Consider the following 19239-nt stretch of genomic DNA (forward strand, 5'->3'; position numbering starts at 1 on the left):
CAGCTCAGAAGGTTTGTAAGCATACAAAAGATTTGATAAGAAATGCAGAAGCGGAATTGGTCAAGAAAAAAAAGAAGTAATACAGCAAGGAAGAGATGAATATAATGTAAATATTCTCCCTGAAAGTGAATATATAATCGGCAAAGGTCATTCCTGGAGAATATCCCGAAAGCAAGGATATTGTAACCAAAATGAAAGACTAACACTTATCACAAGCTAGTGGTTGCTAAATCAACAGTAAATTGTCACAGCCCAAAAAACTACACAAGGGAAACACCAACATACATGAGAAGATTCTAAATTGATTGAATTCTACCAACAACAGATTCAGAAACTAGGAATAGGACGACATAAGCTACCATAGGGTATGTAACCACAGAGGTCATAACTCAATAGCGAAGTCATGTTACCCAAAATTAAAAAAAACGAAGCTGCGGAAAGCATTTGCCAAGTAGAATGATTTAGGAAAGCGTAACTTCGGTAGGCAGAGCAGAATAATCTAGCATCATATCTGACCTAGAAATTAGAGGAAGGGAGTCAGAAAATCTTGATCAGTGAGCAAACGAAAACAACCGAAGAAGTTCTTGATAGAAGGAAATCATAAGGTTGGATCACGCAGAAAGCCTTTAATCTCAATAAAGGCACACTAAAGTACAATAATAATTGAAATAGGGAACGGCATTTGTCATAAAGCCAGACAGGCCAGTGAAACGTGGTCTAGGAATATAAAAACATCGTGTACATGGAAAAGTAGAGGCCCGTTTGGGAATGAACTTGAATGAAGAAAGACTTCCTCCCATACGTGAAGGGAACGACGGATAAGGTCGGTAACATCCTCCGGAAATTTGACATTAAAGCCATTTTTAAACCACACGCCCAAGTACGACACCTTCTGGGAAATGCCAACGATAAGACGCCACTTCAAATTGAATGAGTATACGAAATCCCCTGCCGATCGTGGGAGAAGAAATGCATCGGGGAAATGGGACGAACGGTCAAAACTCGTAGAGAAGAGCACAAGCGGGCCATTCGACTGGGTTACTCTTCAAAGTCAGCCGTAGCAGCCACCGGACATGCGATCGACTTCGAAAAATCAAGAGTCATCGCGAGGATAAAACATTTTAAAGCTCGACTCATCCGCGAACCCATGGAAATAAAGAAAAACAAGGACAACCATAATAGTGATACTGGATTAAGAATCAGCAGTACTTGGAACCCGGTCATCCGCAACATTTCGTTATCTTCTCCCTCCACTCCTAACTCCTCATACCCTCCCACCTCCCTCCCTCCCACCAGAAATATAAAAAATGCAGGAAAAACCAATTCCAGCATTATTACCTTGAAGAAGTGACCAGCAGTCGGTCGCGAAACGTCGGGGTAATCTCCAGTACGACACACGGCATACACCCTTATGTGACTTATTACATAAGACTTTTTTAATTTTTTAAAAAGTTAGTCAGTTGCTCCTAACGATGGAGCTCTGAAACTTTGTCCTAATATCCTAGCATTTGCTAAAATCAATCCGTAATATACTACTTTATTCTTGAAATTAGGTAGAATAATTATATATACCTTACATCTACATCTACATAATATCCTGCGAGCCACCTCTAGGGTGTTTGGCAGGGGGTGATCAATCACCAGCATGCAGCATGCATTTGGACTCCCACATGCACACCACACCGTCCAAAAAACGTCCCGTATAATAACAAACTCCACTACTATATGCTGTTAGAAATAGAATATAGAATAGAAATTCAGAAACATGCATTAAGTTTTACATAGGTTAGTAGGCTACACTACAACCCATGCAATCTATTTACGAGTTCTATTGCTGCCGTTATAATCTCTTATTGATCGTGGAAAAAATGACATTCGGAATCTGTCTGTTCTACAATCTATCTCTCTTATTTTATTTATATGATCTGATTTTCCGTAGTACGTTGGCGTCCGCAAGATATGGTTAACTTCGTCAGAAAAGACACTGCTCTTGAATTTATCTAAAAGGATTAGTCTATTTTTCAATCTACGGTCCGACAGAGATTCCCATCCGAGTTTATCTAAGACGTCAGTTACACTAACAAGACTATCGTAACGACCTTTCACATACCTGGCAGCTCTTCTTTGCACGCGTTCTAACTCTGTTATTAAGCCTTTTTCATGAGGGTCCCATACAAAAGATTTGATAAAAAATGCAGAAGCGGAATAGGTCAAGAAAAAAAGAAGTAATAGAGCAAGGAAGAGATGAATATAGTGTAAATATTCTCCCAGAAAATGAATATATAATCGGCAAAGGTCATGCCTGGAGAATTTCCCGAAAGCAAGGATATTGTAACCAAAATGAAAGACTAACACAGATCACAAGCTAGTGGTTGCTAAATCAACATTAAATTGTCACAGCCCTAAAATCTACACAAGGGAAACACCAACATAATTGAGAAGATTCCAAATTGATTGAATTCTACCAACAACAGATTCAGAAACTAGGAAAAGGACGACATAAGCTACCCTAGGGTATATAACCACAGAGGTCATAACTTAATAGCGAAGTCATGTTACCCAAAATTAAAAAAACGAAGCTGTGGAAAGCATTTGCCGAGTAGAATGATTTAGGAAAGCGTAACTTGGGTTAGCAGTGCAGAATAATCTAGCATCATATCTGACCGAGAAATTAGAGGAAGAGAGTCAGAAAATCTTGATCAGTGATTAAACGAAAACAACTTAAGAAGTTCTTGATAGAAGGAAATCATAAGGTTGGATCACGCAGAAAGCCTTTAATCTCATTAAAGGCACACTAAAGTACAATAATGATTGAAATAGGGAACGGCATTTGTCATAAAGCCAGACAGGCCAGTGAAACGTGGTCTAGGAATATAAAAACATCGTGTACGTGGAAAAGGGGCAGGAACTTGAAAAACTTCAAATAAAAAGCGTAAAATGTAAACCGTAAGTGACACAACGGAGAACTCATGACCGATAATTGAAACAATGTGAAGAGATGGTTTGAATATCTATATGAGATGGAGGGCGACCAAGTACAAAAGTTTTCAAATAGATATCGAGTTATAATACGACGCATTACTAGTGTGGGTTGGAATTCAATGCTTCCTATTCTGAAATAAGTAGGTGTACTTAACAATGACAGGTGAATCATCCACAATTTATTTTTCTAAACACGTAGGCGTGATAAAATGTGTACACATCTATGGAAAATCAAGAATTAGAAACGGAGTGCGTCAAGGCCGAATTATTTCTCCTGTAATTTCATCAGTTAAGAACTAAAATTGGTCCGATTAAATAAAAGAAAAGCCCGGAATCTCCATGGCATGAATATCCACGAGGAAACTTAAGCAGAGAATTGAAAAATTTTAAAACATTAAAGTGAAGATGGGTAAGACAATGACCTATGCAATCTGAAAATCACTATAAAAGAATAAAATGTAGCAAGCGACAGGAAGCCAAGAAAAGCATAAACTTAGGGAAACAAGAGTTGGAAGAAGTCGACTGATTTAATATTTGGGAAGCAGAATAACCAGCGGCGGAAGAAGCATGAAAGAAATAATCAGTAGGATAGCCCAGGCGAAGAGAACTTTTCAGAAAAATAAAGCATCACCTCACTTATATGAGCAGGAAATTAGAGCATTAACTAAGGAGACAACTCATCAGAACTTGATATTTGAGCAGTCTTTACCATGGTCCTGGGCAATGACAGTGGTGCAGAAACTGATAGCTATTCGGCTATAAGAAAATTAAATGGATATCCGAGCAAGCAGAACGCAGACCACGATAAACGGATGTATCCTGGAGCACTTATTATGATTGCCTGAAGAAGGCAATACTAGAGGGACAAGTGTACGGTGGGAGACGAAAAGTAATACCTCGGATATCGCATATTAAGAATTATTTAAATGAGTATTCAAGATATTCCATCTCTCTCCACGTGGCATCATTAAATATTAAGTGCTATCTCTCAAAATTTACGGAGCTACGTAAACTAATAACATTTTTCATTCCTCCTAGCGGCCTTCGAAGGCATAATAGTCACCAAGGGTCAAAAACGGAAAATCAGGGGTTTCGGAGCATCAAAAAATAGTATATTATTAAATACAATCATAAGAATTTTCACATAATTCGTTATAATTTCCGTAACTCACAGTATTTCGTTTACCTCTAGCAATGAAGAGAGACAAAGATTAAAAAGATCTAAATATGGGAATATTCAAGTACATATCAAATAATAAAGTGAATTATATTAACTCACCATTTCCCCGAATGCTGCTTCTTCCTTGGAACCTCATCGCGTTCCCCCATTCGACCCCACCCGTTTCACGGAATTGATTCGCTATCCCCATTTTACTCATTCACCTGAAAAGAAAAATTTCGCATTTAAGGTTGGCAATATAATTACGCCCTAAAATTATACAGTTAACATAACACATAACTCGAGGTGATGGTGAAATTAATGATTACAACAAATTATGATACTAACGACCTCAGAGCTGTGTGTAAAAAAGAAAATGCCAAATGAAGTGCTGTAAATCCAATCATGATCGCCAATGTTCTCTTACTCTACATCACCGTCAAAATTTTATGACTTATTATTTCATAGCGGTTTCGAAGTGTCACCAAATATCTTAATGAGATTATTCTGTAGTAACTTACGAGGCTTAACTATTAAGGACTATAAAAGCCTCTAAGAAACCATTAATATGTGGAATAACTCGCCATTAAGGTACCGATAAGAAAAAAATCTTTAAAGCAAACAAGAATAGGTACACTATGCAATTTCAAGTTCTCTCATAATCAATAACGAAACTGTCTCACTTATCCTCGCCTACTGTTAATACCTTAAAATTACAGTCACAGCGATAAAATACCAAAGTACTGAAAGTAATCCACAGTATTGCCGTTAGCATCATTACTTCTGTATTCGAACCGTTATCTTCGATGTTATTAGACACACGATCAATGCAAAGCTAAAACTACTCGCAGGTTACTCATTTCAAATACTCGCACTCATTAGCGAAATCCAATTTTCAAAAGTTACACATATAACACTCGTCACGAATACATAGTTACGCAAAAAGGGATCACACAATTATGGCAATCGGGCATTCGTCACATAAATTAACATTGGCTAATCAAGTGGGTCATATCTTCCGTAGCCGAAATACTTTTCATGAAAAATCATTTCCGTTTGAAATTAACACGGTCGAGAAGAAAACCAGGACGATTGTCGTCGAAGGGGATGTTTTCCTATCACCATCGTTCCTTAAACAAACTACTCTGACACTAATTTTAACTTACAGGCACATTCCTTATATGGTATTAAAAGTTGGAACGGAAGACGGTTGGCGTAAAAAAATGTTTCGTTCAAAATCATAGTTGCTATGATCACGATTACTTAATAAAGTTGAATCAATAGTGTTCGTGAATTATTCTCTACATCAGAGAGTTGCTTCAAAAATCATACAAAAATGCCTAATATCGGCAAAAGAATAGTTCAGGTACTCACCTCTTAACCCCAAGAGATCTCGCCGCGAAGTGCAGTCCAGGAACTGAGGGAGGGGTACTTCTGACACTGAGTCAGCCCGGTGACGTATTCCTGTGACGTCACGATAATTTTTATACGATTTCTTTTTAAGGCAACGAAATATGTATAAAACGCTAAAGATCGTTGATATTGGGTTATTTGAAATTTTATCTAGTAATATAAATTATTAAATACGTTGATATACAATATATTATAAATAAAAAATATTTCCCGCGGAGAACCAATGCTACGCTTAACCAATAGGATTTGATCTCAAGTTGGCGATGTTACACAGAAATAGCGCGAAAAATCTTTAAGAGCCAACGGTCATGAAACACGTGATCAATGTTCCAGAATTTTCTAGTCGTCTCCGAAGGTCAGAAGGTACGTTTGCAGAACACATCATCGATTTACGAAAAACAATACATTACAATACTAACAGTCTGCATTCAACTGTCGTCTCCAATCAAGCACCTCCCCTTCCCCCCTGCTCTCGAAGAAAACACAACACACCTCAGTCCTTCACAAATCGTCGTTTCAATATAATCACATTTTTGCAAGTTTTAAATTTTTAAATTATTTTTTTTTCTAGTCTTTTTCAGCCGTTTCTGCGTTCGTTGAAGTCACAGTCTCATTCCGGGGAATGATAATGGAGAGCAGTATCTATGAGCTATCTACAGAACTACAAATAAGAAAAAACAGCGGTATTGACTGAGGTAAGTGAGAACATGAATTTTTAATGTCTAAGTGAACAAAGGTTGTAATTTTGCTCTCGGGCATAAACATGTCACTTAAATAGCTAATCACGTAAAATAATTGCAAACGAGAGTGAATAGCGAAGATAGGCAGTGAATAGATATATTGTACTTCATGAGCGATAATGACATTACCATTATGCGATTAGTACAATTGTGTTTGCATTAGTGCATAGAAATTCTCCCCTTAACAATTCACTTCATGGTCATACATTTATCATATTTACTGACGATTGAAAACCTTAACATTGAGCATTATTAATTTCAATTCAAGGGTCGTATTCGTCGCTTACGGAAAATACTGGCAAGCTCTCCAACAAACACTGTAGCCTAATTAACCATCGGAAAGATATTATTCACCCGCGAAACCAGCAACCTCGACGAAAAATATATGAATGGACTGCTAGGATTGATTTTATTTTCGTGAAGACATCCACAATTTTTGGTTTTCATCGTCGAATCTTACTCGAGATAAGCAATATCGTTAAAATTCAATCATATGAGTTAATAATTTTTCATTAAATAAATTCATAATGGTTTATTAAATTTAATTTATCATTCATTCAATTAAAGAAAATGGCATCTTCAGTATGTTTAAACATGTCAAAAATGATAACAAGTTGCAATTAACCTTTCTTCGGAATATAACCATTGTCAGTAACAGTTAATGCGCACTTTATGAGCTAATAAGCGGTATGCCTATGAGACGGTCTGAGATCACAGCAATTAAGTGTAATAGTGTGCGTTAGTTGCGTGCCGCAAGAAAAAGCAGTCTAGAAATAATTCTATAAATTTCAGCTTCAGCACTCGCCAAGTTCATACCTTGGTCGCCTCTAATTGAGTGATTGTCAATTGCTTACTACTAAATGAACTATTTCATGGATTTTAATCAACACGTTTCTGCAACAGTATGTTTCATCATGCCTAACTGTGAATATTTCTGGATGTGTAATTCAGACTTGGCCAGTGAGGATTCCTTATCAAAAGTTGAAGGAACACCATTCGTTCTCCTCGCAACCCTTAAGCATGATTAAATCAGACTAAAAATTTTGTCAATATACTTGAATGTTCATACATAAATAACGATGATTGGGAGAAATACACCAGGAAAGGGCTTGGGTTTTACTCCAGCTACCAAACAGATTATATTTTTCCGTGGACTACGTGACGAAGAAAAGTACGGGGAAGGGATTATCTTAAATAAAAAAATTAATCGCTCAATATGCAGAAATCTTGATTTACCACCTGAGCGTCTAAAATTTAAACCGCATTTTAAATATACGTTGAAGATATTTACCATTAAAAATGCAAAAAATAAGCTTTATATTTTAGCAAGTTATGTGCCAAGAAAGATATATGGCCACGAATATAAACATAATTAAGAAGATGTATTCGGTCGAGAGGTAGTGGTTCGTCCTTTTAAGTCATGTCATTCAGGAGAGACACAGGAAAACGACTCGAAAATTATCAGGCCAGGATTTCACAAGAGTGGATGACATAGGAGAAATAAACGGTCAAATGGAGTCCCGTCCGCCGCGGTCACTGCTTCACGTAGGGTGGCACATTCATGTGTCGACAGAGAATTGGGAAGGTGGAAATAAGTTAATCCTCTTCCCCCAACCAAATACTTTTCTCTCTCTAACCCAACACTCCCAATTGGCGAGTCTGTTGTTCTTCAGTATTTCACTTTTTACTCCAAAATTTTACTAAATACATACTTCCTTGACAATTATATCCGCATGTTGTTGGCACTATGATCAAAATATTTAAACTCATGACACGTGACTACTGAACTTTAAAACTTATGCATTAGAACATTGGTAAGTTCACTATGCTTCGCATCGCAAATCAAAAAGTCGAGCCAGTGAAAATTAGTTTCCGGGTTACAAGATATTAAAATTATCCTGCACTATTAGCACTCCAGGACATAAATAGCGTAATTGTTATAATGTATAAATAGCATTTAATACCCAACGAGCTAATCTCGCTATATCACAAAAAACACTAGATTCATCATTCTAACTATATAGTGCATTTTTTAAATGACGCCGCAATTTTCGTCATAGAATTCTCCTTTTGATCAGAAAAAGTTGCTGCTAAAACAAGTTTGTTATACATGATTATCTGCAAAGAGTTTTCAAGCTTCATATTGAATCAAACTGAAAGAGGAGAAGAATCCCTACCATTTATTTGCTGCCAGGGCCATCGGCGGTAGAGCTCAGCTTTAAAACAACGACTCTTCAAAATACATGCATACACTAACACTTCACACTGATCACACAACAGAAAACAAATTTTTAGATGAACCATTGACACTTTCACTTCACTGTATAGCTGGATGAACACTCGCTCATGCAGTTCACTTACAAAGCAGGAAGCTTCACATTATTTCCTTGAGACATGCATACTGCTAGCAGTATGACCGATGACAACACTCCAAGGGTTGACCCGAAGTCTTCGTTGGGGTGGTTGAAAGCTTGATTTTAGCCGTGCACCTTCATTCAATCGATAAATTGAATTATTCACACCACCTTTCGTAAACTGTAAATAATAAAAAATGCTCTTAAAAAAATAGTACTGATGACACCATACTTCTATCCGAATGACAAGAAGGAATTGTCGCAGCGGAAATGCCTACTATGTCCACCAATTTGAGCCATTACGCAATTACGCCTTGTTTCTTGATTCTTTATCTAGTACAAGTTCACGTACACTTCTGAAAAGTTGTAATTGAACCAAACATATGCGAATATGTGAACCAAATTCCATTCATCCATACAGTAAAACGTACGTGGTAATACGTTTCGTCACGAGACATTGCTGAAGGAACCAGATTTTTATAGCAGTTACGAAAGATAGAAGTCTAAACAGAATACGGGTACAAGAACTTCATTAATTTTGACCAAATCCCGCTGCCAAAGAACACTGCATTCTTGCACTAAAATTAAGATGAAATAAGTAGAAATAGCATGAAGGAATTGGTTATGCACGAGAATAATACTCACCAGTACTCTTCAGCGACATACGTCCACATCTCAGCACTAACCAAACCGCTGTGAGACTCAAACTACTGGGAAGGAATGAGGACTGAGGGGAAAAACCTTAAGTGACGCATTGCTCCTTACTTACAGCCACGAGAGGGCGGGGATCACTAAGTATATGAGGGGAGGTTGTCATGCACATATAGCCCGAGATAGAGTCAAAATTGTTGGCCTGATTTTCATTTCGACCGCATGACGAAGGCGGTCGGGAAGTGCGTCGTTGGGTGGATCCAGTGGTCAGGGTGAGGAAGAGTCCTCAGGATTGTGGATGGAATTTAGGGGGGAAGGGGCAAATTATCGGCGCGCGACTCGGGGCGCCACCCTCAACACAAAAAGACCCGACATTCATTTCGCGACGTCATACACGCTCGTAGTTTACGTAGTTAACTAATAAAGGTTTTGCTTCACGGCAAATAGTTGCAGAGTGATACGTTATGCTAATTTTATTGCGTCAAGGTACTTTTACAAATATACACATTTCGTTTAAAGTGTTTATGAATCCACTTGCCAATCATAAACACTACGGAGGAGCATTATTCAAAGAAAATATATTGGATAATTTTTTTCACATTAAATCCTTTTTCAATTATTATACATAGATTTGAAGGTGCAACTCAAATAAAATGTACCATGTGCTTAACTTACATCCGAATCAATAATACACCCCCAAAAGAAACTTGAAATCCACATTCAAACCAACTTTTTGATCCCAGTACATCGTTGATTTTTTCCTATTTTGAAGTATCGCCTGAATTTTTTTGGTTTGCTTGGTGACTTTTGTGGCATCCGTTTTTTTCTTTGTTTCTGGTTGTCATATTGAATCCGTCTAATATATAGGCACAGTCAATTAAAAATTTATTAAATAAAATAGTTTATTAGATTTCTAGATTATCTGCAAAGAACAAGGTATGTCAATACTTGAACCATTCAAATATGATTTGATCGGTCTTTCTGAAAACTTATGAAATATGGACAACAAAAATATTGCTCACTCTGTTTTCATGCCCCCAATATTGGCACTTGCTGTTAAATTTAGCCACTTTTGGTAAGCTTTTAATTTTCTTTCAACTCTTCATTTATGAGTATGAACAAATCATTTTTGGTATACCTGTGCCGTCCTTCCTTGAAACGAACACTTCAATGATAAGCTTCATTGCATAAATCGTGTCGTTCAAATCCCGTTTTTGTGATAGATTTTCAGAGCTTTCCCGATCCCTGATCGAAAGTTGTATGGAGGACATTTTCAAGCGCAACACTCGGTCCGTCGGATGGGACGTTAAGCCGTGGTCCCCTCGGCGCCGGCCGTTCGTTAAGAGCAGGCTAATGCAGAGGGCACCACGCCGGCGAATGGAAATGCCAAGGAGACAGCAAAGAGGAGGCCTGATTCCACCCCAAAGAAGGCTGATTTCCTACGCCTCCTCTGTCGCATTTCATTCAGTTTTCAATAATGTCCGCGGTGCGGTTATGAGTGCAAGGCAATCCACTTTTTTAACATATATTTTGCAGTATTCTGTTTTTGATTGCGAAGAATAGCATTGAAAATTTTCGAATTTCAGTGATAATCAAGTATATAAATTTCCGTTTCCAATAATTCCTTATTTCTTCAAATAACTCGGATCAGTTTGTCCGTCAGCGCCGTGACTATTATAAACCCATTTAAATGCGCTGTGGGTGACAACATATTTATTCCTCATTTGTAATATTCGTGAAAATTGCCATCCAAAAGAACCAGAATGTCTGACGGACACAGCGCCACTGATCTTCCTTTTATGTTTCCCAGGTCCTCCATCCGACTCCGTGGCCACCAAAGCGGACCTGCTACGGATTCCGAGTCTACCAGCCGAGAAGACATCGGTGGCCAAAGTCTTGAAGAGCGCGGCTCGCGACGGTCTGGGGGACAGCGCTAAGTCGGTCTCGTGCTCGTGGAATCAATAGGTGATCGGAAGGCTGACGGATGCGGAAAAAACATTCAAACAAAGTCTAATTTCAAATAGTCTTCTCTGACGCCCATACTTTCTAAGCTCTTCTCGATATGTAACCTTTATGTTTAGAGAAACTTCCTTTCACACGTTTTATGTAATATTTCATTTTTCCTTCTTCAACGTAAATCAAATTTTAGAATCTCAAGCAAGGAGTCTCTAGCATTCACATTATCATCGAAGTTAAGTTTCTTTCGCATATTTCGAAGACTTTTGCAGCGTTGACCAGATAATCTCTGCATTCTCTTTGGGTTTTCACCACCTACGTTTGCTTTTGGCGACAACAGTTTCGCTGGCATTGTAGTCAGCGTCTTCAGGTCCTAAGTTCACCTTCGATCTCACGCGGTGAAAATCCAAAGAGAATGTAGACATCATTTTTTCGCGTGTTCCTGAAATAAAATTTCTTCCTCACCTGGGCAAAATCAACGAAATACTTAAAATTACAACTACAAATAAGGCGCCCTTTAGGCACCATGCATTTATATCCTTCTACCCTCCTTCAGAAGCATTTTGTCCATCTGCACTTCTCAAATCACTACACATTTTCTTTGAGAGCATATATCGCTAAATAAATTATGAATTATTTCATGAAAATGTTCGTGTGACTACAAAACAATTGTCAAGGCGATGAAAATATCTTAAGAGAACTAGTGGGACCTTTTCTCCACCAATTAAAGTAAATGTATATTGTAAATTACCTCAATGACCTGAGTCTTATAGGCTTGGCTATTTTAAAAGGACGAGTTTTTGAAGGGTAAAAATTTCATAATGTAGCATACTAATTCCAATTAATTTAAGTACATCACCTCACAAAACAGCATCACCATGACATGGGCTACGACAGCAGTGGCGAGGAGACTAGGATACAGCGTCGCATGGCAACTCAGCGGGAACTTCACATCCACCAATAACCGTCCCTGATGAGTACACGGCGGTTTATTTGTGGTATTAGCTGACGTCTCGGACGAATGTCATATCACAAGCCATCACGGAAGAGGAGTATTAATGATATCGATTCATTGAAAAGGCTTGAGGAGGAATATATCCTAAGATGAGGACCTTGCTGTGTGTATTATAATTTTCTAAATGAGAGACGGTGTTCAATGCTCAATTTTGGGGCATATCCATTTCCTTAACACAGAATTGATATATTGTTTGCTATTACACATTATTAAGTATTAATTCATGTTTATGTTACAATTTACAACAAAAATATTTTGAAACCAGCCACCAGATGCACTCCCTTGATTCAAGCAGATTAAATGTAATAATGTAATGAAGTCAAGGCAATAAAAAAGAAAGCTAAAACATCAGCCCCCATGAGCAGCAAGAGAAGAGAGGGAAAGGTAAGATTACATTATCACGGTAGTATCCATGGTAATTGTTTTATTACTTGTAACACCGTCCGACGAAAGCAGTGCTGTGCTCCAAGTGCCTTCATCTAAGTACTCTAGCAGGCACCGGGAAATTTTGGAAAAATCTCCGCCTTCACCGGTATTTGAATTCGGACCCCTAGGATCAGAAGCCAACACCTTAACGTGCGTTAACTTATGAATAGAAATAAATTATGTGCATTCTCTGTGGTACTGTTTAAATTTATTACTAAATGGATGTCGTATAATTGTTTAAGTACTCAGCTATTAATCTAGGTTTCTAATTACGAAATTGGATCAAATTCGAGGCTATGCCTATTGTTTGAAAAAATGACTTATGAAAAATGGTTTTAGTCGAAACATGTAATAATGTATTGCCAACAACCGAGCCATTTTTCAACTTCCTTTCTAAAAAAAACATTTTTGAGGTTTTGTCCAGTTTTTTTCGATTCAAGTCTACTATGCCTCCCCGCTTTCAGAGGATATTATCAAGTGATTCTCGGGTAAGAAAAATCTAGAGGTGATGGGTTGCTTAACACATCAGTACTGTTTGTGCGTTGTTCAAATGCATAGATTTTGTAATACAGAAAATATTTGAAGAATTGGCCATTTTCGACGTTCGATGTATGCACGAATAAGAGACATGGTGACCCATTTAGTGAGTATTTGGAACTGTATTACCCCCAGTGGCGCCGACTCCATGGGGCCTGAGGGGGCCCGAGCCCCCTCAAAGATTAGTTTGGGGGGGCGGAGCCCCCTCAATAATTCAAGAAAATAATTAAGTTATATTATGCTTTGTGAAATCACATAAATATATTTGTTATTTTTAATTCCCATGTTTGACGATAGTTACCTTTTAAAATAAATTCAACAATGTGTGTTGAAACAAATAATTATATGGTTAAGCAGGTTAACTGAATCAAGTGGTGTGAATCATGATAGTGTTTCGGTGCTGCGACAGACTTTGAATTTAACCTCTTCCCGGGGCAAGACCTCCGAAATGGGCCCCCCCAATATATTTTATAATTCGGCGCCCCTGATTACCCCATAAGGTTAAACCGCCTCAATGTGTTAAGTTTGCAATGAACAGCGAGGGACGAAAAAAAAGAAAGTAGGTCAGTGTAAAATTACCGGTGAATAGTGCATTTAAAAAAGATAATACAAGCAGACATGTAAGAAAAAGGTTCACTCACTCAATAGACGACACTTAGGGGAAAACGTATTTGAGCAATGACGGCGTGATGAAAACAATAGTTGAAGAAAAGGAAAGGAAAGCATGGTACTGCCCATAATAGAGTGTATACATATATCGATGGCAAAGTTCTAAAAATCAAACGCATCTCAAAATTTGTCCGGTTCGATATAGGTATCTTTAACATAGTGTAATAAAATTAAAAAGTAAAGTTCAAACAAAAACAACTTTTTTTGGCAAATGTATGCATATTTTTCAGTTTCATGAATTTTTGGTTTTTCATTTTAGCATACAATTGGAAATCGTTTTTTTGCTCTCCTGAAAGTTGCTATTTTTGAGATACGTGTTGTTAGAACTTAGCCAACGATATGGGGCTCTTTTCTGCATGGGAACGAGGCTTGGACGTTGACAGCAGGGGAGAAGTCAAGAGTGGAAGCATCCGAAATGAGGTTCTAATGGAGAACGATAAAATGGATCGACTGAGTAAGAAATAAGGATAATTGCAGAGAAGAAAAAGTCTTTTAAAAACAGAAAGAACATGGGACAACTTAGTTCACCGCATCATGATATCAAGGGCGGTCGGTAATCACCGAGGGCCACGAGCTTAGGGTACCCCCACAACGCTCGCGTAAATCGCGAAGCGTATATGAAAGTCGTAATAAAAAAATTACATTACTTGGGCCAAAATATTTTTTACAATTATAAAATTCTACGTTTTCATTGGTTGTTTTATTTACAATATTCTCAGAGTAATAAAATTATATAAAAATTAATAATAAAATAAAGCCGTCGAATAGTAAAAGAGAGTATGGTGATTCTTTGAAAGGGTCATTCAAAAAGCTTATTTTTAAGGATTTTTAGATTTCGGTGCTGTGTCATGGAACATATTCACTTAATAGATGATAAAACCAGAGTAATTTTTTACTTTTATAAGCTCTGAAATTCTCACATTTCATAGTATTTTCCTTACGAAATTGTGATATTTTTGAATTAACATTTATTCACAATAGCACCAAAATCTAATTTCAGGTATGTGGTATCATAAATATTTTCGGGGAAAAAATCCCTAATACCCCTGAAAGGAGGGCCACATCATGAACCCCCGTCCCCAATTGCCCCGGGCCGCCCCTGCAGGATATCCTGATGAGGACGATCGCGCAGAGGGACAGGTGGGCGTGAAGAAGGGCAAGGGACGGCCCCGAATGGTTTACATAGAACGGGTTATTAACTTGGGAACGACATTCTACTGCTCTAATGTTCCTCGCTCACGCAAGTTTCCATTTCAGTGAATAAACAAAAAATATTTAAAAAAAGCCAATCATTAATTGAATTATGTGACAATTAGGACATGGAAAAAACGTAGAAATATGTAATAAATTTAGCGTGAAATAAATAAAAAGGAATAAAAATATCCACACGAATAAAAATTCTCTTTAAAAATATCTTCCTAAAATAATATAACGATATGTATTACTTCTTAAAGTTACTATTTACGGTCATTCACGATAACTATACCCCATCAATCCTCCCCATAGTTACGCCACTGACCAGGACCATTCTTAAAGGCAAAATAAAACTGAAAAAAAAACACTTCTTACCCTGATGCTCAGCTTTATATATTTAGAGAAGTGATCTCTTATAAATTTCCATTGTTGTTGCTATATTTTCAGGATTAGGGATGTTGAGATCCTAAGCATAGAAATCACCAGGGCCGCACACTGCGTGGTAGAAGGGGCAGATGGGGCAGACCAAGGCAGACTGCCCCGGGCCAGGGGCCTTAGATTAGTGAAATTTCAAACGCTATTTCTCTTCGGATGAGGGGGCCTCACAGCCAAACTCTACCCCCGGCCACAAGAAGTCTAAGAGCGGCCCTAGAAAACACAAATGCATATAAATTTTTGAGTTAATTTTGCATTGCTAATGTTAATAATGATGAAACTACGCGATTTGGTGGGGCAAACGCAGCATGCATAGGAATTGACCACGATCTGAATACCTGAGTTCAAGAACAAGACGATGACCAATTTTTTGCAAAAATGAGATTTCCAAAAACACATAAAGCTCCTCCTCCTTGACTGGAGGACATATTTTTTGCAACTGTAAGCTCCAAATAAGTTCAGCAGAAATTATCGAAACCTACCTTCTACCGATTCTACCCTCCGAGTGACCATTATTATTTTCTATATTTCTCAAAAATTAACCTTTAATTAGTATCCGGTCCTTGAACTGTCTTTAATTACCTACATATTTAATGCTCTATATTCAAATATAATGACTATAGAACTTATAGCACAGCGGAACTTCCCAAGGTCGCACCTCCAGTTTATGCTTCCAAATTTTTTTCCAGTTTTCTGTGTGTTCAAAAAGTTAATGGGATAAATTTCAGATAGTGGGTATAATGCCTATATTGAGCAGTGTCCCAAGCCTACAATGATGTCGGTGGGTCACTGGGGGAAATCCAATATCCATGCGGAAGCAGCTCTACTTGTTCCAATATTAAATAATCAGGTTGGGGAACGACGTATGGACTAATGGCATTCAATGTCGTATTAGGTATTACAACTTTTTTGTTTTGCGAGGTAATGGCAATTTCCACCTCGCTATATTTTAAAATATAATATGCGAGTAATCAAACCACCTTTTTGTGGTTATTTCCTCCGCTAGGAATAATAATTGATATAACTTAATTCAAAGTTAAATTGAACCAGCCTCTGATTTCTCACATGAGAAATCAGTAGCTGGTTCAAACAGTAACAAATCAATAAAAACGAGGGATCTCAATTTGAAATCGAAATAATTTTTGATTCAAAGGATTAATTATTGTTTTATACCATGTCTCTTTTAAAATTTATTAATCTTATGATTACCCTAAATTCTCAATCACGTCGGAGGCAACAATTGATTTCAAGTACCCTTCATTCGCTACCATGCATGAGATATTCAAGGCTCTGGCGCTGAGCAACAATAGGAGTTTCATGAAGACCACTTCTCGGGTTCCTCATTTGGCCTTAATATCTGCTTAGTTGTAGACTTGTTTTCTTTAAGCCATAACTAAGAGACATAATGGGCTGCGTTCTTTGAGGCTGCCGACGCCAGGAGACGGAGGAGGAGGTGACGGTCCTGGCTGAGGCAGTGATGGAGGGAGTTGTGGAGGGAGGCTACCTGGGGGACAAAGGAGACGGAGGAGAGGAGAAGTTTATACTTGTCCCCCACGATGGCAGCGGTGAGGGCTCGGGGTTCTATCACCACTTTCAGCCGCTGGTTGAGAGGGGCAATGGGTCTTTCGAGCGCAGCCTGATGGCTGGAGGTGACTTCTCAATGGATGACATCTTCCACGAGTGGTTCCTGCATGTTTTTCTTTAATACTAGTATTAAAGGAGGCCATGGGTACCTCAGTGAGCAAGCTGTGGAGTGAGTGAGAATGAACGGGGCCAGAGGAGGGTCACGGCCCTACTCTGACCTCGGGGGTGCGTGGTATAGGCCTGACCGGAACCGAAGGGGACCGGAAAGGGAATCCCCACGTTAAACAGGATAACGAGCCGAAAGCGCGGCCTCTTGGGCTAGGCATGGAATGCGCTGAAGAAACGGTGCAACGACACAATGGTTACACCCAAATGAAATTGAAATCAATCCATGTAAATTAATTACTCAAATAAAATATATTTTCGTCTGTGACTTGCCTTTATTAATCCTTCGTCCTTCAATCCCGACGAGAGTAATTGGATGTCCATGAGTTTTAAATATTTTTTATATTTCTCTGAGGATTTGGAGGAGGATCTATCCCCTCACTCCCCCCTCCCCCCATAGTTACGCCGCTGTCATGAGACATCGATGCCTGATGGAGTCGAGGTACAACTGAATGGCAGGAATGGAAAAGGAAGACCACGAGTAGACTAAGTGGAACATATTAAGAAGGACTTGAAATTAAAGATATACGTACAGTGGCGGCTCGTGAGTCAAATGCTGGGGGGGGGGGTGCACTCTACCGAGGGGTCATACATTTTTAATATTTTGTGTAATTTAGTGAGTTTTTTAAGGCAATATAGGTATTAAATTTTGTGGTACCATATTCTCCGTTTTTTTCAACAAAAATACCTAGTTTTCCTGAAAAAGCTTCATTAATAAATACTTTATGCAGTAGACTCTCGGTCATACGGATCAGCTTAGTCCGGACTCTCGATTGTACTGATCAATGATCTTGAAGAATAAAATTATATTTGCTGCGATATTCTCCCAATACAAACGAAAATACGTAACTTTGCGTTTTAGCGCCTACATTTTTCGCGCGGATAAGCCCGCAATAGACATCTTTTCCGTTTTCGCACTCATAATGCGTTATTTGTCAAATCTATACAATATTTGCAATGATTTAGCTAGCAATGACACTTGTAAAACCTGAGGAGAGGGGGGGTAGTGTCAATGACCTCCTCTAGGAAAGAAACACTTCTAGAATGCGCTCGCTTTGTTATTGCAGATGTAACCTTCGATTGGTGTTTTGTCGTTGTTTCTTGAATACAGTATGATTTAAAATCAATAATTTAACATTTCTCACACATTTTTAACAAAATCTTAAATACTCTTCTTACCTGCCTTTAGTTATATTGCTTGTAGCAGAAGTCCATCCTTCTTTCCCTTTGTCCAGCAAAGTGATTAATTACACGTTCGTTGAAATCAGCGCCGGGCAAGAATTTTTTTCGAGCCGGCCGGCGCAGCGATGCCAACACACTCGTCGCTCTGCGCATGCCCGGACGGCGTCCCATGACTCCCATAAGGCACAGGTTTAGACGCGTCATAGCACCAGCAGCCCCCACCACTACCACTCTCCATATATCTGCATTGTGATGAATTGGGACGTTCTGGCCAGCGCCCCACGGCTAAAACTACGATCCTATCGCGCTATTTTTTTTCGTATTTTCGTACACTCTCGATGCATGCGATTGAAAATAAAACTTAGATTAATTAGATGTACAATGATAAATTAATGGATATTTATTTTTTCCTTTTTTTAAATATTTGAGAGGGGCGGCGTCCGAGATTCCTTATGGGCAAAACGCCAATGAGCTTCACCCATAATGAAAAATGAATTTGCAAAATTTTTCTTCGTGAAATGAAATTTATTCGATTGTGAAATGTGTAAAAATTAGTTTAAAACCGTCTACTTAAAACTTGTTAGCATGGTGTTAGTACCCTTTTTTTTCAAAAATTTCCACACCCCTGGTTTTGGACCCGCCAAAACGAACTTCCTGGCCACGCCACTGCAACCAGATTTACCTTTAACGAGGAAATATACGTGAAAAGCAGAGGCGCAGTGAGGGGGGGGATGATTTCATTGAACAGCTTACGTCCATATTTCAATATCACAAAGA

This window comes from Ischnura elegans, chromosome 2 (genome assembly GCF_921293095.1).
Source record: "Ischnura elegans chromosome 2, ioIscEleg1.1, whole genome shotgun sequence".
NCBI lineage: Eukaryota > Metazoa > Arthropoda > Insecta > Odonata > Coenagrionidae > Ischnura > Ischnura elegans.